The following is a 27790-nucleotide window of genomic DNA, read 5'->3' on the forward strand; positions in this document are numbered from 1 at the left end:
TCATTTAATTCTCCATCCTACTCCCACTCTGACCTCTCTGTCCTTATCGGCCTGGACTGTTATAACAAAGTTCAAGGAACAGTACCTCATCTTTTGATTTAGGCACTTTGCAGCCTTCTGCATTCAACGTTGAGTTCAACAATTTCAGATCATAAGCACTGTTCACTTTTCTTTTCAGACAGCAGCTGCTGGTATTCTGCGATTGCCATTTATAGTTCTTCGAAACCCATCTTTTGTTTCTCCACTTGTCCCATTACTACTCCTTTTTGGCTTGCCCCATTATTCCTTTTATCATTTAATCTCTCCAGCCCTCCTGACCTATCTCAGACCCTCCCTTTTGTTCTTTCCTCTCCTCCCCTGTTTCTCTGCTTCTGTACTTGTTTAAGATCTGGTACATCTTTAAGCTTTTGCTGAAAGATCAAAAGACTGGAAATATGAAATAAAAACAAGAAATGCTGGAAATACTCAGCAGGTCAGGCAGAATCTGTGGAGAGAGAAACAGAGTTAATGTTTCAGTTTGTGACCCTTCATCAGTTTTGATGCAAGGTCAGTGACCTGAAATGTTAACTCTGTTTCTCTCTCCACAGATTCTGCCTGACCTGCTGAGTATTTATGATATTTTCTATTTTTATTTCAGATTTCCAATGTCTGCAGTATTTTGCCTTTGGACCATAAATGTTCACTCCACAGGCGCTGCCGTTCCTGCTGAGTATCTCCAGCAATTTCTGTGTTAATTTTGTAATGGACGTTATTGCACATTGATTGCTGAACTTAATTTTGGAAGAATCAATTACATTTCGGTGTTATTTTCTGCCAAATCTTGATTTTCACGTAAAATCACTCGGGGGTGGTGGTGGGGGGGGATTTTATTGGGTGGTTAAAGTTAAATGACCCTTCAATGATGCCTGTATTGAAAAAGTAATTTTTAAAATTTGTGGCAGCTATTGAAGTATATTAAGGCACCTAGTGGTGTGGAGGGAGAAAAAGGGCAAGTCGCAAAGGATTGGCAACTAAATCAGTGTTTCAGGATACTTTATTTACTTATATGTTCAACCATCATTTGATCTTAACAAGCAATTCTACCCAACATCATGCCTTGCATCTTCACAAAAAATGGTTCATAGTCAGTCAAGCAACTGGTATTCAAATCTCAGCTATATGCAAATTCTCCCATTGTCTTGACTCCTTTTTCTGTGTGCGTTTTTTTTTTTGTCTTGATTGAGGAATAAAACATCAATTTCTCTAAGCTGGTTGCTGTTCTTGAGGACACTTGTTGCTGAAAAAAATTAGAAGATGTAAAGCATTGTGCAACTAAAATAATAGTTTCAAGACAAGTGGCACCTATTTCAAATATGAGTGAATACTGTTCATTTGAGGTAATCTGATGGGCAAATAAAGCTATATCATGAATATGTGTATGTATGTATTACAGCAGAATATGTTGAAACCCACTCCAGGCATTGTCACTTTGGGAATTGCACAGAAGAGGTTTTTCAGCTTTCAAGCTGGTCAAAAGGCTGACTTGGAAATTGAATAAATGCTGTTTTTTTTTAAGCCGCAACCTTGAATTATTGATGAGCTGTGTTCAATTTGTTAAGGACTTCAATTCCTCAAGATTCATGGGCTGTGTTTGGTTTAATTATTCATTGTTTTGTTTTATGCATTGTATGTGCGCTATATTAACTGTTGACAGATGTTCTGTTGTCTAGTCTTTTGCATTTTTAGCCTTGATCTTAAATGATCAAAGCAACTCATGCTGCTGTTTAATCTCTTAATATATTAAGCCCTCGAGTTTCCAACAGGCCGTGCTGTTTTTAGCGTAGTTTGCCCAAAATCTGTAAAGCCAGCACAAAATACTGTGGAATTCCAAGTGGCAATTACGTTCAGCGCAAACCTGAGTTTCTGTGAACTTCTGTTAGTTTTAAAAATAAAAAGCACTGGTAGCAGGTCATGCCTCCAGATTGAATTAATCACCATAGTGAATTTCTGCGAATGGCATCCATTTGTGGACCTCCAAGGAGACTTTTAAAATTAAGCTGATTCTTGTAGGTGCAAGGAAACGAGTCGGCACATTTTAAAAACTTTTGAATATATTAATTTACTAAGAATTGACTATTGTAGCCCAATGTAACTAGCAGATGTTCTATACAGTTTTAAAAGTAATATTTAGTTATTTAAAGTTGTGATAAACCCTGTTTTTTGCTGTATTAATCAGACTACACCAAGACTTTAAATATATCAAGTAATTTTTATAAAGCAAAAGTTTAAAATAAATTGTTCTCAAATACTGCCAGTTGCCCTGGTTCATGCCAGAACTTATGTTCCATTTGCGCCCATATTGACTTTTGCATCCAAAGCGGAAACACTGCCCCTAAATCTTTTATGGTGGCAAGAACATGTCATTTAAAACTGAAATTGTTACTGAATCCTTTACATAATAATCATGACCGTTTACTGGGTTCCACACGTTGTGGCTTGTAGTGCTACTTCCTGGTTTTAAAAACAATTCTTGGGATGTGGGAGTCACTGGAAAGACCAGCATTTATTGCCCATCCATAGTTGCCCCAAGCAGGTGGTGATGTGCCTTTATGGTTGCTTATTTCCTGAAATATCTGTTTTCAACAGATCTTTTTATTTCATTCCCACCTGTTTATTGGAAATTGGATAATGGTGCTATTTCATACTGTATTATTCACCTTTTTAATTCTTGCAATAAAATGAAACAGAATTAAGGGTGCCGTTTTTTGGGGAAAAAAAACTTCTGAGACCTGACTTTGAATCCAAGTCTGACTGGGATAGAATTCTCTTCTCCTTTTGATAGGTGTAATGATCCTTCAAGAAATAAATTTTGACCTTCTCAGAACCAGTTCTGTGAAGAGTGCAGGAGGGCATGCCAGGATCAGCACCAGTCATACCTCAAAATGAGATGTCACCCTGGTGAAGCTACAACACAGGACTACTTGCATGCCAAACAGCAGAAACCATGCGATAGACAGAGCTAAGCGATCCCAAAACCATTAGATCAGATCTAAACTCTGCAGTCCTGCCACATCCAGTTGTGAATGGTGGTGGACAATGAAACAACTGACAGGAGGAGGCTCCACAAACATCCCCATCCTCAACAATGGGGGAGCCCAGCACAACAGTACAAAAGACCAGGCTGTATCATTTGCATCCATCTTCAGCTAGAAGTGCCGGGTGGATGATACAATTCTGCCTCCTCCTGAGGTTCCTAGCATCACAGATGCCAGTCTTCAGCCAATCTGATTCACTCCACGTGATATCAAGAAATGGCTTATGACACTGGATACTGCAAAGGCTATGGGCCCTGACAACATTCTGGCAATAGAGCTGAAGACTTATGCTTCAGAACTAGCTATGCCCCTAGCCAAGCTGTTCCGGTACAGCTGCAACACTGGTATCTACCCAGCAATGTAGAAAATTGCCCAGGTATGTCCTATACACAAAAAGCAGGACAAATCCAACCCGGCCAATTACCGCCCTGTCTGTCTACTCTCGATCATCAGCAAAGTGATGGAAGGGGTTGTTAATCGTGCTATCAAGCGGCCCTTCCTCAGCAATAACCTGCTCAATGACACTCAGTTTGGGTTCCACCAAAGCCACAAACTCCTGACCTCATTACAGCCCATGGACAAAAGAGCTGAACTCCAGAGGTGAGGTGAGAGTGACTGCCCTTGACATCAAAGCAGCATTTGACCGAGTATGGCATCAAGGACCCCAGCAAAACTGGAGTCAATGGGTATTGGGCGGAAACACTCCGCTGGTTAGAGTTGTACCGAGCACAAAGGAAGATGGTTGTGGTTGTTGGAGGTCAATCTTCTCCGCTCCAGGACATCACTGTAGGAATTCCTCAGGGTATTGTCCTAGACCCAACCATCTTCAGCTGCTTCATCAATGACCGTCCTTCAATCATAAGGTCAGAAGTGGGGATGTTCGCTGATGATTGCACAATGTTCAGCATCATTCACGACTGCTCAGATACTGAAGCAGCCCGTGTGCAGATGCAGCACGACCTGGACAATGTCCAGGCTTGGGCTGAAAGTGGCAAGTAACATTGGTACCACACGTGCCAGGCAATGACTATCTCAAACAAGAGAGACTCCAACCATCTCCCCTAGATGTTCAATGATATTAGCATTGCTGAAGTCCCCATTTTCAACATCATTGATCAGAAACTGACAGGACCAGCCACATAACTACTGTGGCTGCAAGAGCAGGTCAAAGGCTGGGAATTCTGTGGAGAGTAACTCACCTGCTGACTCCCCAATGCCTGTCCACCATCTACAAGACACAATTCAGGAGTGTGATGCAATACTCTCCACTTGTGTGGATGGTTGCAGCTCCAACAGCACTCAAGAAGCTTGGCACCATCCAGGACAAAGCAGCCTGCTTGATTGGCACCCCATCCACCACCTTCAACATTCAGTGAGCGCACAGTGGCAGCAAGATGCACTGCAGCAACTCACCAAGGCTTCTTGGACAGCACCTTCGTGACCTCTACCATCTAGAAGGACAAGGGCAGCAGATTTATGGTGACACCACCACCTGCAAGTTAACATCCAAGCCACACCGTCCTGGCTTGGAACTCTATCACCATTCGTTCACTGTTGCTGGGTCATGTTACGGCCAAGTGAGGAGGGGGGTCACTGGCGCCCCTCTTGCCCTTTCTGTTATTTGACTGCAACAGGGTTTATCCCTTTTTAAACAGTGGTTGTGCTTAACACCTCAGTGAGTGTTTTACCTTTTGCCTTCAATGTGATCATGAAACATCCAATTGGACGGGTTTTCTTGAGTTTAAACAAGAAAGAAATTTGTATTATACTCAACAAGCTAAACCCAATCTAAAAACAATTTTTAAAAAAGCTGGACACACACAGGCACACACCAAAGTGGAAAGTACATTTTTTGGTTGGATTAAAGTCCAGAATAAATAAAACTTAAATACACAGTCTGAGATTGGATGATTGGTGGTCTTCCGGTTGGAGTTATATTCTTGAAGTCTTTGGCTGCACTGGGTGGTTGGCCTGCTTTGCTCAGGGCTTTCTTGGAGGCAGAATCATAGGTGGCTCTCTTCCTCTGGTCTCTGGCTGTAGCAGTCTGTAGGCTTGGAGGGTCCACATTTGCAGGTGGTTTTCAAACTTGATCTCTAGAGAGAGAGAAAGGAAAGCACACAGCCTTCTGCTGCTGCACACTTAGTTACTGCTTGTCTCTTTTTGTGTAACAAAACTCCCAGTTTTCCACAGCCTGGGAGACTTTCACATGGTGTTCTCAATCTCCTTTGTTTTTAATGAGGTCCAAAACCCCAAACCCCTCTCAGGTGGTATTGTCAGTGTTGTTCCCCTGGAGGGACAAGTCCATTCATGAATGCCTCAAGATGGCTTTGAATGTCCCGCTAATGAGGGTGATCTGGATAATCTACTCAGTTAGCCTAAGCATTGTCCTGGCTGGGCTTCTTAAACTTCTGGCTCTGGTTGGGCCTTGGAATGTGCAAAGGTGTATCAGATGTAAATTGGGGTGCCTTCTTGGCTGCCAGCTTTTTAAAAAGTTAACTGTGGGATTTTCCCCATTAAAAGTCTAATGTAAGTTTCCAGCCAATTTAATTAATATTTCTCATTTGGCATATAGTGTTTCCTTGACGGTCAAAATACTAGAACTCCCTTCCTAACAGCACTGTAAGTATACCTACACCCCAAGGACTGCAGTGGTTCAAGAAGGCAGCTCACCACCGCCTTCTCAAGGGCAATTGGGGATGGGCAATAAATGCTAGCCTCGCCAGCAACACCCATATCCACAGAACGAATAAACAAAAAAAGCTTGTGTACAAAATGATCTTTAATCTGGGATAGATTTTTATGGCTTTTTCTATGGCTTAATGCTAACAGTGCTACAGTGCTAACCTTGAAAATGTACCACTTTCGTCATAAACACTCAAGATTTTCTGTTGGATAGAGTTGTCATTATGCCTACTAGTAATTAGCCATAACCACTTCTGCTGCCTTCGTAATAGTTGCAGTGTGGCTACTGGTGTTACCTTTGTTTCTTGGTTTGCTTTTATCTTTCAGCTTCCCTTTTTACTGTGTAAATCATTTGAGACTAAAGCATCAATTACTAATATGTGTGAAATGTGAATTTTGTTCTTGGAATTATATAGCAATGCTCCTAAAATCTCTATTTTAAAAAAAAAATAAAGTTGTGGTAAAATGAAACACTAATTATACAGCAGCGCTCTGGCCCAAAAATTATCTTCAATTGAAACAAATAAGGTGTAATGATATGTCTGTGTAGCCTGTAAATGGTTAAGATTGGTTTTACAACATCCAAATTACTTAACAGTTGCGTATTTTGATCTCCAAACTTAATAATACACTAAAAGTTGGATTAGAAGTAGTGATTTTTTTTTTATATCAACGTTCTGTTAACCAATTCCCCAACTTGTTATCCAAACCTGATATTGTTTAATTAAAAACCCTTTAACTTGCATGTCAGCAGATTTTATTTGGTGATTAAAGATTACGTGTATCTGGGCATAAATGTGGAGGAAACTCCAGGCCAGTGTGCTTTGTTCTTTGACTACATCCAAAATGCATGGATTTCATTCTCTGTCGAAACAGAAGATAGAATTGACTTTAACCCATATAGATTAATGTGGCCCCAAGTTTGATCTTGATGAGTTAGTTAGGCTTGGCTGGGACTGAAATGCAATTTGTTTTGATATCCCTGGGTCAGGATGTGGGGAGTTTCAGCCAGGAATAAGACTACTGATGATTACCTGATGATCCCTATGGAAGCATGCATGCATGTGGATGTTGCATTATTGTTTTGTCTGTGATTTTTCGCTTGCAATACAATCTAGCTAATTCACAAAGAATGCCTCTTACACAAGATACAGTAGTGGCCTGCTGTTGAAGTGAATCGCGAGTTCATGAATAGCAGGAAAAGACTTGTTTAAACCCATTTATATATGGGAATTCTGCTTAAGGGACCCTGGGTTTAAAATGTGATTTTTTTGTTTGTCGGCAATCAACACAAATGTGCTACATACATGTCATTGGTCATTCAGGTACTGTGTTTAGAGAATGAGAATCGAGCAGTTGAATATTACAAGGTATTTTAAAAGTCTTCCCTTCTGAAGGGTAGAAATTGTGTTATTGTTTTAATGAAGTTGGTGACACATTTATAACTTTTTAAAATGGTCTTTGCTAAAAGGCTGGGGTCTTCTATATATTTTTTATTTGACCTATTTAATTTCAATTCCCAATAAACATAAAGTGAATAATTATGAATGTCATTCTGAATATAAAGCAAGGAATCCAATGCAGTTTCCTATGAAGACAAATAGATGGTGCTAGTTCGGTCAATTTCAACATTGTACCAGGAGAAGTTGTGTTACTGTGCAACATTGGTGATGATTTTGTTGATTTTAAAACAGCGTCATATGTTCAACATTAGCTATGCACTGACTTCTCTTCACGCGTGAGCAGGACTGCCAAAAATGATTTATTTGGTGAATGGAGGGATTCATGATGCTGGAGAGCTTGCTGATCACACATTTTCTTAAAGATTCAGCATTTCTTTTTAGTGTGGCAGAAATGGCAGTGCTTGCATTACTTCTTTGAAGTGTTTTAGGTTAAAGATTCTCTTGCCATTTTTATTTAGTTTTAGATTTAAAGAAAATGCTTTGTGTTTTGTGTACGACAGTAGCTTTTACATCAGATTGGCTTTTTTTAGCTGTTTAATATTCTTTTAGCAATGTGGCATGGTAACCCATTGCAATGTCTTCAGAAGTGAAGATACGCAGCTCTCAACTAACCTACCTGATATTTTTATCACCTGTTACTGTTTTGAAACCAGATTAGTTTGTACCTTTATTATAAGTTGGCTATTACTGCACTATTAGAGGGATAGGACCAATTTCTTTTTAAAAATATTATAATGCATGCTGCCTCTATCAAGAGGTGACTGAAAATCCACTTGGCCAAAGAGTTGAGCTACGAATGGGCTTAAATTGAGATTTGAGGCCTGGATGTTCTATACTAAAATAAAAAAAATGCATGCTAAATATGTCACTTTGACTGATTTTTTTTTTTTACGTTTTCAAACTTCACTGAACAATTTATGTAGAATTCAACAGAGCATCATTGATAAAATCTTGATTTCATTCAGGTAATCTATCACATGCTGTGTTGGGATTAGGAGAATACTAGTATGAATTGGAGAAGGAGAGAGAGAGAAGAGTGCACGCATAAGGGAGAAAAAAAGAAGAAAAGTGTGATTGTGCTGATGAGGTTGAAGGGACAGAGTGCCTTTGAACTAGGTGGGTGGTCAGGGATATCTGGCAGCGAATAGTGCTTTTATGAGCTGCAGGGGTTGGTCAGTGACAGTATCAGAAAAGTGCTTGGCGGGGAAGGTGGTTGAATGTTGAGGGAGTAAATTTAAGGGTGTTAAGTGTTGGGGGCAAAGATTTGGAGCGGGAATAGCTAAAGGGGAGTGACTTGATGTCACCCTAGGAGAAAAATCCAAATCACTGGTTTCCTTTTAAATCAAACAGGATCAGTTTGAGTATTGCTGAAAATAGAGACATGTTGAAGATTTTCGTCTTGCACGCATCAGGACAATCTGAAAGAATACCAATGTAAGGGAAAACCACAACTTTATACTGTATGAGAAGAGAGTGCTGATTGGTTGGCAAGTGAACTCTGGTAGAGGCATTGCCATGGAGAATGCACCAGTTTACGGTGACTGACGGTTAACTACCAAGCTTTGTTTGAAATTTAAACCAGGCAGCTTGACTCTAGGTGGTCAAGGCATTGCCCTGAGGAATGAACCAGTGAATGGCTGTCACTTATTTTGTTCAGCTGGCCCTGTACAAACATTGCACCTGTTCCATCTAAACAAAATAAGTGACTACTCCCTGGCTACCATGTGTGCAGGAAGTGTGTCCAGCTGCAGCTACTGGCAGACAGCATTGCACAGCTGGAGCTGCGGATGGATTCACTGTGGAGCATCCGCGATGCTGACTACATTGTGGATAGCACATTTAATGAGGTGGTCACACCGCAGGTAATGGCTGTAGAGGCAAAAAAGGGATGGGTGACCACCAGGAGCAGGCAGGTAGTGCAGGAGTCCCCTGTGGCCATCCTGTTCTCAAACAGATATATCAGTTTGAATACTGTTGGGGGATATGACCTCCCAGGGCAAAGCAGCAACAGCCACGTTTGTGGCACCACTGATGGCTCTGCTGCACAGGAGGGAGTGCAAAAAAGTGGGAGAGCCATACTTCTAGGAGATTCAATTGTAAGGGGAACAGAGAGGCGTTTTTGTGGCCGCAAACGAGACTCCAGGATGGTATGTTGCCTCCCTGGGGCTAATGTCAAGGATGTCTCTGAGTGGCTGCAGGACATTCTGAAAGGGGAGGGTGAACAATCAGAGGTTGTGGTACACATTGGTACCAAGGACATAGGTAGAAAGAGTGATGAGGTCCTGCAACAAGAATTTAGGGAGCTAGGTAGCAGATTAAAAAGCAGGACCTCAGAGGTTGCAATCTCTATTACTCCCGGTGAGTATAGGAATAGGAGAATAGAGCAGATGAATGCATGGCTGAGGAGGTGGTGCAGGAGGGAGGGCTTTAGTTTCCTGGATCACTGGGTCTGTTTCTGGCAAAGGTGGGACCTGTACAAGTTGGACAGGTTGCACCTGAACCAGAACGGGACCAACATCCTTGCTGGGAGATTTTTTTTTTCATTCTTTCATGGGATGTGGGCGTCGCAGACCAGGCCAGCATTTATTGCCCATCCCTAATTGCCCTTGAACTGAGTGACTTGCTAGGCCATTTCGAGGGCATGTAAGAGTCAACCACATTGCTGTGGATCTGGAGTCACATGTAGGCCAGGCCAGGTAAGGACAGCAGATTTCCTTCCTTAAAGGACATTAGTGAACCAGATGGGTTTTTTACAACAATCAACAATGGTTTCATGGCCATCATTAGACTAGCTTTAAATTCCAGATTTATTAATTGAATTCAAATTCCACCTTCTGCTGTGGTGGGATTCGAACCCATGTCCCCAGAGCAATACCCTGGGTCTCTGGGTTACTAATCCAGTGACAATACCAGTACGCCACCGCCTCCCCTTTGCTAGTGCTGTTGGGGGTTTTTTTAAACTAATTTGGCAGGGGGATGGGATACAGAGTGGAGGTACAGTAGGGGCTGATGCACAGTCAAATATAGAAGAGAAACTGAGTCAGTCTGGAATGCAGAGCAAATATAGACCTTTTAAAGCACAAGTGAAAAATAGAAGGCTGGATTGCATCTATTTTAATGTAAGGAGTCTTACTAGTAAGGCAGATGAATTGAGGGCAGTGATTAGCACATGGCATTATGATATTATTGCTATCACAGATATGGTTGAGGGAAAGGCAGGACTGGCAGCTCCATATTCCAGGATATAGAATCTTCAGGCATGACAGGGGAGGGGGTAAAAGAGGAGGTGGTATTGCACTGTTGATCAAGGAGTCAGTTACTGCAGTAAGAAGGGATGATATCTTAGAAGGCTCCTCAAATGAGGCAGTATGGGTAGAACTTAAAAACAACAAGGGGGCAATCACTTGGCTGGGAGTGTACTACAGACCTCCAAATAGTCAGGGAGAGATAGAGGAACAGATATGTTGGCAAATCTCAGAGGTGTAAAAATACTATGGTAATAGGGGATTTTAACTTCCCCAATATCAACTGGGATAGGCTTAATAGGGGTGGAATTCTTGAAGTGCACACAGGAGAGCTTTTTGAGCCAGCGCGTAGAAAGTCCGACAAGAGAAGGGGCGGTACTGGACCTAATCCGAGGGAATGAAGCTGGACAAGTGGTAGAAGTGTTAGTGGGGGAGCATTTCGGGGATAGTGACCATAATTCTGTAAGATTTAAAGTGGTTATGGAAAGGAACAAAGATGGACCGGAAATAAAGGCCCTGAATTGGGGGAAGGCCGATTTTAATATCATAAAACAGGATCTGGCCAAAGTGGACTGGGAGCAGCTACTTGTAGCAAAGTCTACATCAGACCAGTGGGAGTCAAAGAGGAAATAGTGAGAGTTCAGAGCCAACATGTACACGTTAAGGTGAAGGGTAGGACCAACAGGTCCAGGGAACCTTGGGGATGTCAAGGGATATGGAGGATTGGATTAGGGAGAAAAAAAAAGGAGGCTTATGGTAGATTCAAAGCGCTGAAAACCGTGGAGGCCCTAGAGGAGTATAGAAAGTGTAGGGAGAGTACTTTTTAAAAAAAAAAGTAATTAGAGTGAAGAGGGACATGAAAAAACACTGGTGGGCAAGATAAAGGAGAATGCTAAGGCATTTTCGAAGTATATTGAGGGCAAGAGGATAATCAGGGAAAGAGTAGGGCCCAGTAAGGACCAAAGTGGCAATCTGTGTGTGGAGCCGGAGGACATAGGTGAGGTTTCGGTGAGGTTTTAAATGATTACACCTACATTGTCCTTCTCCATAGTGAACACAGATGAAAAGTAGAGATCAGGGAGGGGGATTGTGATATACTGGAACAAATTAGCCTTGAAAGGGAGGAACTATTAGCTGTTTTGGCAGACTTAAAAGTGGATAAATCCCAGGCCCAGATGAGATGTATCCCAGGCTGTTATGTGAGGCAAGGGAGGAGATAGCAGGGGCTCTGACACAAATTTTCAAATCCTCTCTGGCCACATGGAGAGGTACCAGAGGATTGGAGGACAGCGAACGTTGTACCATTATTCAAGAAGGGTAGCAGGGATAAACCAGGTAATTACAGGCCGGTGAGTCTAACATCAGTGGTTGGGAAACTATTGGAAAAAATTCTGAGGGACAGGATTAATCTCCACTTGGACAGGCAGGGATTAATCAGGGATAGTCAGCATGGCTTTGTTAGGGGGCGTTCGTGTCTAACTAACTTGATTGAATTTTTTGAGGTGACTATTGTGTAGCTGAGGGTAAAACAGTTGATGTTGTCTACATGGACTTCACTCAGGCTTTTAATAAGGTCCCGCATGGGAGATTGGTTAAGAAGGCAAGAGCCCATGGGATCCAGGGCAATTTGGCAAATCAGATCCAAAATTGGCTTAGTGGCAGGAGGCAGAGAGTGATGGTTGAGGGTTGTTTTTGCGAGTGGAAGCCTGTGACCAGTGGTGTACCACAAGGATCGGTGCTGGGTCCCTTGCTGTTTGTAGTGTACATGAATGATTTAGACCTGATAAAGGAGGCATGAACAGTAAGTTCGCAGATGGAACGTAAATTGGTGGTGTCGTAAATAGTGAGGAGGAAAGCCTTAGATTACAGGGCGATTATAGATGGGCTGATAAAATGGGCGGAGCAGTGGCAAATGGAATTTAATCCTGAGAAGTGTGAGGTGATGCATTTTGGGAGGACTAACAAGGCAAGGGAATATACAATGAATGGTAGGACCCTAGGAAGTACAGAAGGTCAGAGGGACCTTGGTGTACTTGTCCATAGAGCACTGAAGGCAGCAGCACAGGTAGATAAGGTGGTTAGGAAGGCATATGGGATAATTGCCTTTATTCGCCGAGGCATAGAACGTGAGAGCACGGAGGTTATGATGGAGCTGTATAAAACGCTAGTTAGGCCACAGCTGGAGTACTGTGTACAGTTCTGGGCATCACACTATAGGAGGGATGTGATTGCACTGGAGAGGGTGCAGAGGAGATTCACCAGGATGTTAATAAAATAAAAGCAAAATACTGCAGATGCTGGAAATCTGAAATAAAAACAAGAAATTCTGGAAATGCTCAGCAGGTCTGGCAGCATCTGTGGAGAGAGAAGCAGAGTTTTCAGGTCCGTGACCCTTATTCAGAATGTTGCCTGGGCTGGAGCATTTCAGCTATGAAGAGAGACTGAAAAGGCTAAAGTTGTTTTCCTTAGAGCAGAGAAGGCTGAGGGGAGATATGATTGAGGTATACAAAATTGAGGGGCATTGATAGGTTAGATAGGAGGAAACTTTTTCCCTTAGCGGAGGGGTCAATAACCAGGGGGCATAGATTTAAGGTAAGGGGCAGGAGGTTAAGAGGGGATTTAAGGAAAAAACGTTTTCACCCAGAGGGTGGTTGGAATCTGGAATGCACTGCCTGAAGAGGTGGTAGAGGCAGGATCCCTCACAACATTTAAGCAATATTTAGGTGAGCACTTGAAATGCCGCAGCATACAAGGCTACGGGCCAAGTGCTGGAAAATGGGATTAAAATAGTTAGGTGCTCGATGGCCGGCACAAACGTGATGGGCCGAAGGGCCTGTTTCTGTGCTGTATAACTATGGATGGTAGGACCCTAGGAAGTACCGAGGGACTTTGGTGTACTTGTCCATAGATCACTACCTGTGCAGCAGCACAGGTAGATGACTATGATTCTATGAGTAGATTATCTGGGAGAAACTATATTTTTACGCAAACATTATGCCTTCCTAAATGGTTAATTGTGGGTTTCAATAAAATTGAAGAAATTTTACTTCAAGATTTTTAAAGGGCAATATTCATGTGTCAGCCATGGCTCTGTTGGTAGTACCCTTGCCTGAGTCAGAAGATTGTGGGTTCAAGTCCCATTACAGGGCTTGAGCATGAAAATCAATGCTCCAGTGTAGTACTGGCAAAGTGCAGCAATCTATCGGAGGTGCTGTCTTTTGAATGAGATGTTAAACCCAGGCCCTGTCTGTTCGCTAAGGTGGACGTAAACTATTTCATGGCACCTTTGCAAAGAAGAGTATGGGAGTTATCCCCAATGCCATGGTCAATATTTATTCCTCAATGAACATCACAAAAACAGATTAACTGATCATTATTGTATTGCTGTTAGTTTTATCTTGCTCTGCGTAAATTGGTTGTTGCATGTCCTACATTATAACAATGATTGCACTTAATTACTTCATTCACTGTAAAGCGCATTGGGACATCCGACTGTCGTGAAAGGTGCTACTGAAATGCAATTCTTTTTTATTGTAGAATTTAAAATGCTGGACAAAATAAAATCAAAACTTTCTGGAGGGAGGACTGACCCTTCCTAGAACCCAATAGGAAATAAAACTTGTGCCTTCAGCATTTGTTACTCTTCCGGCTTTTATGTACTTCTGTTTCCTCTCTGTACCCTTGCTCCTCCATTACAAGGGAATACCAACAAGTAAAGTTACTAGTAATAAAAATAAAGTGCTGGAAATACACAGCAGGTCTGGCAGCATCTGTGGAGAGAGAAACAGGGTTAATATTTCAGGTCTATGACATTTCATCAGAACTGGCAAAAGTTAGAAAAGGCTTTGAGCAAGTGAAAGTAGGGAGAGGAGGAAGGAGAACAAAAGAAAAGGATTGTGATAGGGCGGAAGGCAGGAGAGATTAAATGACAAAGATGTCATGAATAAAAGGCAAAGGGAGTAGTAATAGCTGTAGCATTTTTCTAGAGAGCGTGTTAATGGCAGAATAATGAACAGCTCTGTCCAAAAGCAAAAACATGAAAAAGATGTTGAAGACTGGCACATGGTTTAAAAAAAAAACTATCAAAATGACAGTCATGGTCTGAAGTTGTTGAACTCAAGGTTGAGTCCAGAGGGTTCTAGAGTGCCTAATCAGAAGATGAGGTTCTGTTCCTCGAGCTTGTGTTGACCTTCACCTGGAACATTGCAGCAGGCCCAGGACAGAAATGTGGGTGAGAGCAGGGTGGTGAATTAAAATGGTAAGCAACCTTTGCCAGTTCGAATGAAAGATAATAGACCTGAAATGTTAACTCTGTTTCTCTCTCCACAGATGCTGCCAGATCTGCTGTGTATTTCCTGCACTTTTTGTTTTTATTTCAGATTTCCAGCGTCTGCAGTGTTTTGCTTTTATTTTAATAAAGCTAGAAGCCTGTGTCCCATTGTCATTTCAGAGTAATTCTTTATTTTGACTTGCCATAGGTTTGTATTCGAGGCCATTTTAGGGTTGTCAGCTTTTTTGACGCTGTAGGTCAGCTTTCATTTGCTTTCCATGTTCACTTGTACGTACTCTCTTCAAAGTGATATGTATTTAAAAATAGTGGACAGTTTCATTAAACCTGTGAGAAACTGAAGCTTTACTCTTATTCTAGTTTATCCTGAATTGAAATGTGCGTTCTTTCCCTTCAGTTTAATGCATCTCCTTTTATAATTAAACAAAAAAAAACTACCAGAATTTTAAAATGACAGGAAGTAATTAAAGCTGAAGTGCTGTGTTTTCAAAAGAAAAGGCAAATTCCTGACAAGGTCAGCATGCTTTATGTAAGATTGCAATGGAGATATATGCGAGACAAAATTAGATCTTTTAGAAAAAAAATAACTTCCTAAAGACCACAGGAAGAAAACTTAATTGGAACTTCAAGAATGTGAATTGGTCTGAACTCCATAAGTGAAATGTGTGACTATGATTTGCAGCTTATTAGGTTTCAGAATTCGGGAGCAAGGTACATGGTTGTCTTTTTCTTTGTCCTTTCAACATGGAATGTATTTGCTGCCTGCACCTGCTTGATCAGGATTTAAGCTGCCCCACCATCACAGAATGCAGATGTCTTGCATTTGAATTACTGAGTCATAGAGAAAGACCGAATACAATAGTGGTTTTATAGTGCATTGACCTCGATGAGTGGCAGCTATAGATCCATTATGACAAGAACAACATTCAAAGATTCTTGCTCAATTCAAAATTGTGTTGAGCTGAATTGACTTCTTGGTATTTGTGCAATTTTCTGAGCTGTATGTGTAAATGTTTTGTAAAATTTATAAATGATTTTCGGAGGGTAACACCAGAATATTTGATTTCAAAGTTGGGTTAACTATTTGTAATACGGGTGCCAGCAAGTTGCGCATGCATGGCACGATTCACTTAGGCCTCAGCAAATCCAACTGTAACGGCTCTTGTAGTTCAGCTTCTATTGCTTCTCATTTAATGATACAATATAAATTGCTTGTCCAGCTTTATTTAAATTCTGCGTTTTTATTTAATACCTGCCTGCTTGCTTTAGTTTGCTTGTGACCTAAATTTTGAGGTATAAGCAAGGATAGTACAAGAGTTAGTATTCTTAATTGGGGCAAGGCGAATTTTACTAAGCTGAGGAGTGATCTAGCAAAAGTGGACGAGGAACAGCTACTTGCAGATAAACCAGTGTCAGAGCAGTGGGAGGCATTCAAAGGGGAGATTCGCGGGGTTCAGAGTAAACCTGTTCCCGAAAAGTAAAAGGGTGGGACGGCCAAATCTATAGCCCCATGGATGTCAAGGAGCTTAGATGAGGCAGAAAAAAAAAGTTTATGTCCGACACAGAACTCAATACTGCAGAAAGCCGAGAGCAGTATAGAAAGTGAAGGGGTGAAATCAAAAAGAAAATTAGGAACGCAGCAAGGGCATGAAGAATATTGGCAATCGAAATCAAGTGGAACCCAAAGATGTTTTTTCAATCCATTAAGAGTAAGCGGGTAACTAAGGAAAGAATAGGGCCCATAAAGCACAAAGGTATGTGTAGGGGCGAAAGATGTTGGTATGGTTCTTAATGAATACTTTGCATCTGTCCTCACAAAAGAGGGGGACGATGCAGATATTGTAGTTAAAGAAGAGGGGTGTGAAGTATTGGATGTGATAAACATAGGGAGAGAGGAAGTATTAATGAGATTAGCATCCTTGAAAGTGGATAAATCACCAGGGCCAGATGAAATGTACCCCAGGCTGTTAAAAGAAGCCAGGGAGAAAATAGCAGAGGGTCTGTCCATTTTCCAGTCCTCCCCTAGGTCCCTGCTTTTTTGTGGTATTTATTAATGATATGGACGTAAATGTAGGGGGCATGATCAAGAAGTTTGCTGACGACACAAAGATTGGTCGAGTGGTTGATAGCGAGGAGGATAGCTGTAGACTACAAGAAGATAGTGATGGACTAGAAAGGTGGGCAGAAAAGTGGGAATTGGAATTTAGCCAGACAAGTGTGAAGTGATGCATTTGGGGAGGTCAAACAAGGCAAAGCAATACACAACTAGTGAGAGAATATTGAGCAGTATAGAGCAAGTGAGGGACCTTGGAGTGAACGTCCACAGATCCCTGAAGGTAGCAAGACTGGATGACAAGGTGGTTAAGAAGACATATGGAATCCTTTCCTTTATTAGCGGAGGTGTACAATATGCGAGTAAGAAGGTTATGCTGGAACTGTATAAATCATTAGTTAGGTCACAACTTGAGTACTGTGTGCAGTTCTGGTCACCTCATTACAGAAAGGATGTAATTGAGCTGGAGAGGGTACAAAGGAGATTTACGAGGATGTTGCCAGAATAGGAAAAATGCAGCCCTGAGGAAAGATTGGATAGTCTGGCGTTCTCCTTGGAACAGAGGAGGCTGAGGAGAGATTTGATTGAAATGTACAAAATTGTGAGGAGCATGGATAGAGTGGATGTGAAGGGCCTATTTACCTTTGCAGAGAGGTCAGTGACTGGTAGTGATTTCAAGAAAAATTAGAGGGGAGATGAGGAATATCTTTTTCACCCAGAGGGTGGTGAGGGTCTGGAACTCACTGCCTGAAAGGGTAGTAGAGGCAGAAAAAATCATCTCATTTAAACGGTGTCTGGATATGCACTTCAAGTGCTGTAACCGTAGGGGTATAGACCAAATTCTGGTAAGTGGGATTAGGCTGGGTGGCTCATTTTTCTGCCGTGCAGACACAATGGGCCAAGTGGCCTGTTTCTGTGCCATGAATTTTCTATGATTCTGTGACTCAGTTAAGGGTGTTCTCAAACATGAATCACAAAAAGTTAGCATGCAGGTACAGAAAGTAATTAGGAAGGCAAATGGAATGTTGCAAGGGGAATGGAGTATAAAAGCAGAGAAGGCTTGCTACAACTGTACGGGGCATTGGTGTGACCGCATAGTTCTGGCCTCTCCTTATTTGAGGGATATACTTGCTTCAGAAGCAGTTCAGAGAAGGTTCACTTGGCTGATTCCTGTTATGAAGGGATAGTCTTATGACGAAAGGTTCATCAGGTTGGGCATATACTTATTGGAGTTTAGAAGAAAGAGAGGTGATCTTATTGAAACATAAAGAATTTTGAGGGGTAGGTGCTGCGAAGATGTTTCCCCTTGTGGGGGAATCTAGAACTAGGGGGTACAGCTCCAGAATTGGGGGGTGGGGTGGGGTGGAGAGGCGGGGTGTCACCCATTTAAGATGGAGAGGAGGAATTTATTATGTGCGTCGTTTTATCTTTGGAATTCTCCTGCCCTGAGAGCAGTTGAGGCTGGGTCATTGTCTAACTCAGCCACGAATATATTCAGATTTTTGATCTACAAGGGAGTGAAGGGTTATATGGGGCAAGCAGGAAAGTGGAGTTGAGGTCACAATCAGATCAGTCATGATCTTATTGAATGGCAGAGCAGACTTGAGGGGCTGTATGGTCTACATAGACAGAGAAACATGGAAAATAGAAGCAGGAGTAGGCCATTCGGCCCTTCAAACCTGCTGCGCCATTCATTATGATCATGGCTGATCATCCAACTCAGTAGCCTGTTCCCGCTTTCGCCCCATTCCCTTTGATCCCTTTAGACCCAAGAGCTATATTTGACTCCTCCTTGAAACCATACACGGGATAAACCTTTCAGAACTGAGATGAGGATAAATTTCTTCACCCACAGAGTGGTGAACCTGTGGAATTTGCTACCACAGGAAGCAGTTGAGGCCAAAACATTGTATGTTTTCAAGAAGGAGTTAGATATAGCTCTTGGGTTTAAAGGGATCAAAGGATATGGGGCGAAAGCGGGAACAGGTTACTGAGTTGCATGATCAGCCATGATCATAATGAATGGCAGAGCAGGCTTGAAGGGCCGAATGGCCTACTCCTGCTCCTATTTTCTATGTTTCTGGACTCCCCCACCATCGGGAACATCCTTCCTGCATCTACCCTGTCAAGTCCTGTTAGAATTTTATAGGTTTCTGAGATTCCCCCCCTCACTCTTCTGAACTCCAGTGGATATAATCCTAGTCTAGTCCTGCTCTGACTACTTATGTTCTTATGGTTTTTATGTAAAAATATTTTAGGGCCAGAAACCTACAGGTTCTTGCATGAGAATTGGGATACAACAAACTTGACTGACTTTAGAAGATGTTTAGGGTTGGATTAAGTTTTGCAAAGTACTGTTAGGCAACCATGCTGCTAGGGGCATAACTTGGGCATCAGCTTTTCCCTCATTTAGTGGATGCGGCATCCTAGTATACTTCGACTTGTATTTTCAGAAAGCCTTTGATAAGTGACTGCAAAGCAGGTTACAAGACAGAATCTTGTGGAATCAATGAGAAGTTGCTGTAACGGTTGAAAAATTGACAATAAAGGCCTGCTCGGGTCTGCAAAAAAAAAAACCTGACACGAGCCTGGCAGGACCACATCTGACCCAAGCCCAAGTCCTTCCATTGTTTTTTGTGCCCAACCCGACCATCAGTTAACTTATCTTCCTTTTTCACTTTCTTGCTGATCTGCACAAGCTTAAAAAATTAACAAAACCACCTTTCTAGTCCAAAAATTAAATTGACAGTGGAGCCATTTGCCTGTGATGGAACGTGTCCGGCCCGACCCAAGCCGGAATGCTGGACCTGGAAGTGCAACCCGACACATGTCGTCAGGTCCCGTCGGGTTTGGGTCGGGTGGCAGGCCTTTAATTGACAATATTCTTGCAAACAAAAAGTTGTAATAACAGGACCATTCAATATTAAACAGAGCACACCATTTTCTCCTCTCATTTGTCATTTTCTGTCAACAAAAGAAACAGTTGAGCCAATTAGCTGCAAAATTCAATATTTGTTACAACATTTAGTGGAAGTCTTTTTATCTTGCTATTACTCTCATGATTTCTTGCTTGCCTCTTTGAACATCTGTCTTGCTAGGGGAAAAGGTATTCCAGACTACTTTGTTATTAGTGGAAGTAAATTGCATAATGGACAGTCTTGAGTCAATAGACAAGTGAAGCCCTGCACATTTTTTTATATAAATGCAGCCTCTGAATTTCAACAACTAGCCACTGTATTATCAAATGCACAAGAAATGTCACCTTTGATCATTTGCACCACGTTTGAACAGTTTCCAACTGTTGTCAACATGCTGCTGTTCTTTTATCTCATTGTAATGAAAATCTTGAAAGACATGCCTGATGTGTTGAGTCACATGCAGCTCCAAGTAAACGGACTTGCATTTTCTACTTCATGTAATATAAATCCTAGACTAATAAAGTACTGATAAGACTTGTTGGTGTTATCTTGCTTCCACATGTTGATTTAAGGAAATATTCAGGAGCTTTCACGTTTGTAGTTGCTTTGGCGTTGTCCTTCTGGATCGTAGTTATTTTCCAACGTTTCATCATGCACATAGCAAGGTCAGACTTTCGGTTAGACTTCCGGAAGAACTGGCAAACTGACAGTCAGTACTTAGAAACATATGAAAATGACAAGCAAGAACGAAAAAAACAGCTGTTCCATCAAGCTTGCCCCAGACAGTATGGTGTAACCTATGCCCACCATGACCCCCATCTGAGTCAGTGCTCAGCTACAATTTGGCCACAGAAAATAAGATTTTTATTCCCACCACGCGCCCCCCACCACCAACCCCCCACACATGTACATACAAATATGCGTTAAATAGCCTGCCAGCATTCACTATGTGAGTTCCCAAAATAAAGGGGGAGAGGGGGTGCTACCTTCCAGCTGTTGAGCCCTCATGGGATTATATAAATAATTGTGTTTCCAAATTTTACTGCCCTCATAACTTTATAGGACATCTTGGCCAACCTGATCCTCTTAACTGGTGTCCACATATAAGCATTTTCCAATTGAAATAACTGACCGTAGCCAAGGATGGGAATCCTGGCTGCTTTCTAGCCCAGATATGCTGCAGCCAATTGCATTGCCTGGTTGAAATCAGCTAATTTAGCTGAGACTGGGATTGGAATCTGTGATCTTTTCTAATCTGTACAGTTTGGTTGTGCACCAGGTAATGCTAAGTTAGCTATCAGAAGAGTTATGCATTGCTTTCTGGTAAATTAGTTAAAACAGTTGAAACAACACAGAAAATCAGTAAGCATTTTCATTCTGAAGAATTATTTTATTACATTTTTACTTCTATAAAGTGTCCTCTGTTTGTAACTGTGATGGCACTGAATCATACAGGTGAAGGTCTATTCAGTCCCAGGCCCATGCTCAGTTGGGTGATTTTGGTTGGGGAAGCAGTGGAACAGTGCAGTTGGTCTTGATAGCTCTGGTTTGGTGATGGGAAAGTATGTGAAATTCCCATTTCTGATTAATAGGATGTAACTGCTGCTGGAATTCATATGTACAATGTGTGATGCAGACTGAGCTGGATCAGCAGCAATATCTCCCATTGTCCCCTTTTGCACTGGTGTCTGGCCATTGTGGTGAAATACTGGAGCCTGTGTAAAATGCATTCTAAGTCAAGTCACTTCTACAGGGCAACATGATGGAAATGGTGAAGAATTGTATTTTTAAATGCATTTGTGAAAGCTAGATCATGTTAACAAGAACTTGGTGTTTCCAGTGGCAACCTATAATAAATACAATGCCAGTATTGCAAAACTTAATGTATCAATTGCCACCCTGTTCACAGGTTGATGCAAAAAGCCAGTTGAAAAAGAAACTGGACTAAGCCTCAATACTCAAAATAAATTTTTTTAAACCCTTGGAATAACCGTAAACTGTGAAAAGTAAAGCAGTTGTTATTTGACTGAAATAGCTCACTGGCCTGTACAATGTTGTGTGAGGTATGCTGCTTATTTTGGTTGATGGGCAATTTCCTTTAACTGCCCACTTCCTCTGTCTGTGACTCTGATATGATGTGTGCACTGAAAATAAAATTTTTGGGAGTTGCAGCCACAAATTACTGGCATTTTCCCACCGTATAATCAGTTAGCTAACCAATAATCCACACCACTGCTTTTGTGCGTGTATTCTGGCACTTGACTATATTGTATTATGCTAACGCCCTACAATGTAGGATTACAATGGCACCTTTTTTTTCATTCCTTTTCCTTCAACCTTCCCCCCTCCCCCCCTCACTTGTTCATACAATAGACAATTCAAAATTAAGGTGTATTCCTACTAAAACATCAAAGCAGTTTAAAAAAAATTTGACTGATTAAAATAAACTGTTCGGATCGAAGATATCCTGTGAATTTGATCATAGTTGCCAAATGCTGTTCAGAAAGCTTAGTACCTGTATTTTCTTCTAACATCATCTCAGGGTATTTTCCACAACTTCACAGTACCAGGGCAGCACTGTGCTTGTTTTCTGACACAAAGCCTCAGCGGGGCATAATGCAAGGGAAAGAAATGCGAGCCCGTCCTGTGTTCTCTCTCAACGTGGGTGACAGCCCGGCTAGAATCAAAAACAAAGTAGCAACAAAGCAAAAGTGAGTAATCCATCAAAGATTGAAGCAATCCCTGAATCCTCTTGGTTTCTGTACTCGTGCAAGAACGAGGGCTGCAAAGGTAGAGTGTTTGTTCTAAAAGTGACAGTTGACAAATGAGAGGCCGTTGATTTTGTTTTCACAAAATAAAAATTGTGTAAAATTGTTACAAAACACTAAAAATAATTCTGACCTGCGATTTAATGAAAATTGCTGAGTCACTTTTTAAAGCAGCCGTGGCCATATTCTGATTTATTCAGTGAGCTATCTCAATCAAATAACTGCTTTACATTTACTTTTCACAGTTCACTGTTATTTCAAGGTTTTTTTTTATTTAGAGTATGGAGGCTTGGTTCAGTTTTTTTAAAAGTGATATTTATTCAGGGTTCTTTTTCAGTTGTACATTTGTTAATTGAGTTCTTGGCCTTTTTGAAGCTGTCAATATTTAAGTTTTGTGGGTTATGTTTAATTTTTCAGGGGTTTTCGAGATTGCTACTAGTTATTTTGGAGAGGGAGAGAAAAGTTGTGATATTGGTAAAATTTCCTCATCAATAAGTAAATGTAAAATAAAATCTGCAAATGGAACTGAGTGGTCTGAGAATTTCATGGGGGGGGGGGTAGTTTTTTTTAAAATTGACTCTTTTTAAACAGATCATAACTAACTTTGTGTTGCCATTAGGCTTTGGCACTGAAGCGTGTGATCCACTTCTTGAGTTATGAATTGCTGCCTTCCGATTCTGGGGGAGTGGCTTCCAGTGGTGTACTCCTGACACTTACATTGCTAACTCCAACCTGCTTATTCCAGAAGCAAACTTGGAGCCAAAATTTTGGAGGATTTCCTGGAATTTGAATGATAGTAAGGCCAATAAACAGCTTGAATTGTTTCGTGCTGCTCTTCACTCCAGTGATAACTATTTCATCCTTGTCTTGCATTTTCAGTCTGTTTTCTTCAATCGAGTGTTTTGCTGGCTTCTATCATAATTTGGAAAATAACATTTACTTCTCATGGTATGAACTGAAACTGAGGTTAGCAGCAACATATGACATGAACTGTGTGCTGAACTGATGAGGGCTCCATTTGTTGCATGCATATTTAGTACTAAGCTAGTTTATGTAACGTTGAATTGAAAGAACATTGTTCAGAGCTTAAAGCCTCATGGATCAAAAGTAATGGACAGTGCACATAGTGTTGCTAGTGAATAAATCTCTTCCAGTGAGTGATGAGGTGCAAAGGTCATGTTCTGAACAGTCAAAAATATTTTTTTGAATCATGTGGGTTTCTTTTAAGACCAGAGTAACTTTCAATATATGATCATAGTCAAATGAGCATTCATGGAATCTGTAAGCTTCTAGAAACCAAAATTCTGATTTAGTTTGTAAAAACTTGGGTCTGAGGCAGCATTTAATTGTTCAATCTGTTGCATTTAGTTGTGTATGAAGCTGCTCTTTTGAGTATTGAGATGTAATGTCTGGCTTCCACTTTTCACGGGAGTAAAAATTAGCTTGAACAGTGACCTGGATAGAATTTTTGTCAAGCAGTGACTCAATAACATCCTACAAGTTGTAAAGTTATTCCAGCTTCATATTATATAGAATGGTAATTATGCGAAATATGGAATAGAGTAGAAAATATCCGGGCAAGGATGCAAGTTGGGAAGAGGCTGACATTATGATGCAGAAAGGATTGAAAACTGCCTTATGGAATAATATTCCAGATAGTGAACTTGAGACAGTGGGGTGATGCTGCTCCTCATAACTTTTTGTTCTACAAAATATTTTGGCCAGCAAGCATGCATGGAGCTGTGATGTCATGATGTTTGATGTCACTACAGAGATAATGGAGTTGTTTGTGCATGATGATGTCATGACCCATAGTCACGACAACACCACGGAAATGTGTTGCTGCATTGACAGCAATATTTTTATTCACCCCAGTAAGAGGGCAGCAGCTACAGAGACGGTGAGAAGCAGGTTTTCCTTGCCAGCTAATTAAATAATTTAACAGGTTTATGTTGATGTAGCTGGTAATTGCTGGAGCCCGAGGGATATAGGAGCTGATGGCCAGACAACGCTATAAATGCAGCTTAAGTATGTGAAGGTCAATCTACTCTTGTGCATAAATTTCATAGAGCTCTGTGATCCTTAATATGACGGTGTTGGAAATAGTACACTCTCAGATCCTGCAGTGGAGGTCATGAAAACTAAAATCTGGCATTTAAATATCACCTTCACAGAGAAGTGTTTTTTTTTCTGGCTTCCTACCATTAGTCACGTGTGACCTTGGTTGTGACTAATGCACTTAACAAAAATGTAGTATTCACCTTGTTCAAAGTCGAAGTAACAAAACACTTTTAGTGCTATGGAATATGGTGGATTTTTATGAATGTGCCTTTTTTTGTGTCCATGAACTTCTCACCAATTAAATTTTTTTTAAATTTAAATAGAAAAAAAACTACATTTCCTTCAAAATTTTGCAAAAGATTTATAAACAATGCAATTCTGTATTGTTTATGGATTAAACATGATGGTTGTGGTCAAACAAAGAAAAAAGAATTGTTGATTATGCAGGTGAAGTATTTCACAATGCTTTTTTTCCCATTGATCATCTATGTGAAGTTACCAATGCAAGTAGACTTTTTTGGCTCGGGAAAATCTGATGAAACCTACTTCTTTTTTTTGTTGGATATATTTTTAGGACTTCATTGGTGATTTTTTTTTTGAACTAATGATTGCGGGATTATGGAGCATTGATGAAATTACTTTAAATGTTGAAAGTCAAGGTTAAAAAAAAATGGGTTTTGTAGAATTCTGGGAGAAGAGTGCCTTCTTGGCTACATGCTTGTTTTGGTGAGAGTTCGTATCATCTACATCAATGACTTGGATGAAGAGATTGAATAGCTAGGAAATTAAGTTGTGAAGAGGACATGAGTCTGCAAAGTGTTATAGATAGGTTAAGTGAGTGGGCAAAGATTTGGCAGATGAAGTATAATGTGGGAAAGTGTGAACTTATCTACTTTGGCTGGAAAAGTAGAAAAGCAACATATTATTTAAATGGAGAGATATTACAGAACTCCGAGATGCAGCGGGATCTGGGTATCCTAGTACACAAAACACAATCAGTTAGTATGCAGGTACAGCAAGTGATTAAGAAGATAAATACAATGTTTATTGCAAGGGGAATGGAATATAAAAGTAGAGATGTTTCGCTACAATTGTACAGGGCATTGGTGAGACCACATCTGGAGAATTGTGAACAGTTTTGGTCTCTTTACTTAAAAGGATATAATTACATTGAAAGCAGTTCAGTGAAGGTTAACTTCACTGATTCCTGGGATGAGAGGGTTATACTATGAGGAAAGGTTGGAGAGGTTGGGTCTGTATTCATTGGAGTTTAGTAGGGTGAGAGGTGATCTTACTGAAATATCTAAGATCCTGAGGGTACTTGACTGTGTGGATGTTTCCCTTTGTGGGAGAGACTAAAACTAGGGGACACAGTTTTAAAAATAAGGGATGTCTCATTTAAGATGCAGATGAGGAGAAATGTTTTGAGGGTCGTGAATCTGTGGCGCTGTCTTCCTCGAACAGCGGTGGAGGCAGGGTCATGGTTTGTTTTTAAGGCAGAGGTAGACAGATTCTTGAGAAACAAGGGAGTCAAAGGGTATCTGAGGTAGGCAGGAAAGTGGAGTTGAACCACAAACAGATCAGCCATGATCTTATAGAATGGCGGAGCAGGCTCGAGGGGACGAATAGCCTACTCCTGCTCCTAGTTGGTCTGTTCGTATGTCTGTTTTTTTTTATAAAAGAGAACGGATTGTATTCTCCATTATTGATAGTTTGGCAAAAAGGGAGTGCAAATCGGTAACCGTGTGATATCCTTACATTGTCCATGCTATGCCAGAATGTTTAAACAAAAATTTTGACTTTGCAGTGATTAAAGTCCTGATAAATGATCAAATGTATCTACTGAGTGCATAATTTTCTCTGGTGACATATCCTGTTGTGAGCTCCTGTTAAAGATTACGGCACAGTGGCGCAGTGGTTAGCACTGCAGTCTCACAGCTCCAGGGACCCGGGTTCGATTCTGGGTACTGCCTGTGCGGAGTTTGCAAGTTCTCCCTGTGTCTGCGTGGGTTTCCTCCGGGTGCTCCGGTTTCCTCCCACATGCCAAAGACTTGCAGGTTGATAGGTTAATTGGCCATTATAAATTGCCCCTAGTATAGGTAGGTGGTAAAGAAATATATAGGGACCGGTGGGGATGTTATTGGAATATGGGATTCGTGTAGGATTAGTATAAATTGGTGGTTGATGGTCGGCACAGACTCGGTGGGCCGAAGGGCCTGTTTCAGTGCTGTATCTCTAAACTAAACTAAATTACACTAAAAGGAATTGACTGCAGCCAATAATTTAAAGTAGCTTCATTCGAATTAACCGATGATAATTTGAAATGTTCTGAGCATAAAATTTTCATTTTATATTTCCTAATTCACTTTATTGCATGATTCAAATTTTCTGATATGTTATGGACTGTTATGTCCGAGGTGGGAGCAAAGCACTGAATTGACATTCAGTCTCATTACTCCACAGGTCACAGCATATTATTAAAATTTTCCCACCCAACCGGAAAACAGCCAAATTAAACACTCCAGTAAGCCCCAGAATAAAACCGACCAAACCAGGTATCTTTAGACAACAACAAATTATTTATTAAACCTATATCTTAAACACTATTGAGATAAACCCATGTCTAAAGACCTGATAACTTCTTTTAACCTAACTCCCCCATTCTCTCTCTCTCAAAAATCAAAGGTTGTGTTTTTTTTTAAAAGAATGATGTTTTAAAAAATTAGCTGTTTCTTAAGGGTAAATAAATAACTGGGTTATAAAGTCTTTGTGGGTTACGTACTCAATGGGTAAGGTATCCAAGTGTAAAAATAATCAAATGCCACTCCAAGTTTCCACGCGGATTTGATGAAACAGTCCTTCAATGGATAGGCATTCAAAGCACTTTGGCTGCAGCAGACGTCAACAGTTCTTCAAACAGGGAGTATATCAACAGGTCCACTCTGATTTTTAAAACAGACAATCTGTCAGTCGAAACTTTGCTGCAAATTCCAGAAAACACAATCAGTCAAGAAAGATTCAATCTTAAAGCAAAGACTTCTTGGATTGAAAGAAAAGAAAAGGAATTTTGCTACCTCCAGCAATACAAATGGTCTCTTCAAAGGGTTTTTTCCTCCTTGGGCAGTTAACATGGCCTGTAGCTCATGGTAGAAATTCTGCTGAGAAATAGACAGCTCCTTAATCCAGTAAGCACGCTTCGCTGGTGTGTCTCAAAAACTGGTTTCAGCTGTTATTTTAC

The 27790-nt window shown here is 40.9% G+C and overlaps 1 protein-coding gene and 1 long non-coding RNA gene across 5 annotated transcripts in view; one reads left to right on the top strand and one right to left on the bottom strand.

Moving 5' to 3' along the window:
• kank1a (KN motif and ankyrin repeat domains 1a) overlaps window positions 1-27790 on the top strand; it is a 415056-nt gene that overhangs the window by 141638 nt on the left and 245628 nt on the right. The window contains exon 1 of one of the 4 annotated variants that reach the window (XM_068030201.1): window positions 22332-22434. The exons of the other annotated variants lie outside the window; for them this stretch is intronic. The gene's annotated coding sequence lies outside the window, so the exon portion shown is untranslated. Of the gene's footprint in view, window positions 1-22331; window positions 22435-27790 lie in introns of those variants that run through there. 4 annotated transcript variants of the gene reach the window in all.
• On the bottom strand, window positions 1089-27548 carry LOC137369259 (uncharacterized). Its single transcript, XR_010974908.1, has 3 exons — window positions 27335-27548; window positions 22239-22400; window positions 1089-1276 (listed from the first exon to the last, which is right to left on the bottom strand). It is a non-coding gene; the product is annotated as an uncharacterized lncRNA (long non-coding RNA).

Source organism: Heterodontus francisci, chromosome 4 (genome assembly GCF_036365525.1).
Source record: "Heterodontus francisci isolate sHetFra1 chromosome 4, sHetFra1.hap1, whole genome shotgun sequence".
NCBI lineage: Eukaryota > Metazoa > Chordata > Chondrichthyes > Heterodontiformes > Heterodontidae > Heterodontus > Heterodontus francisci.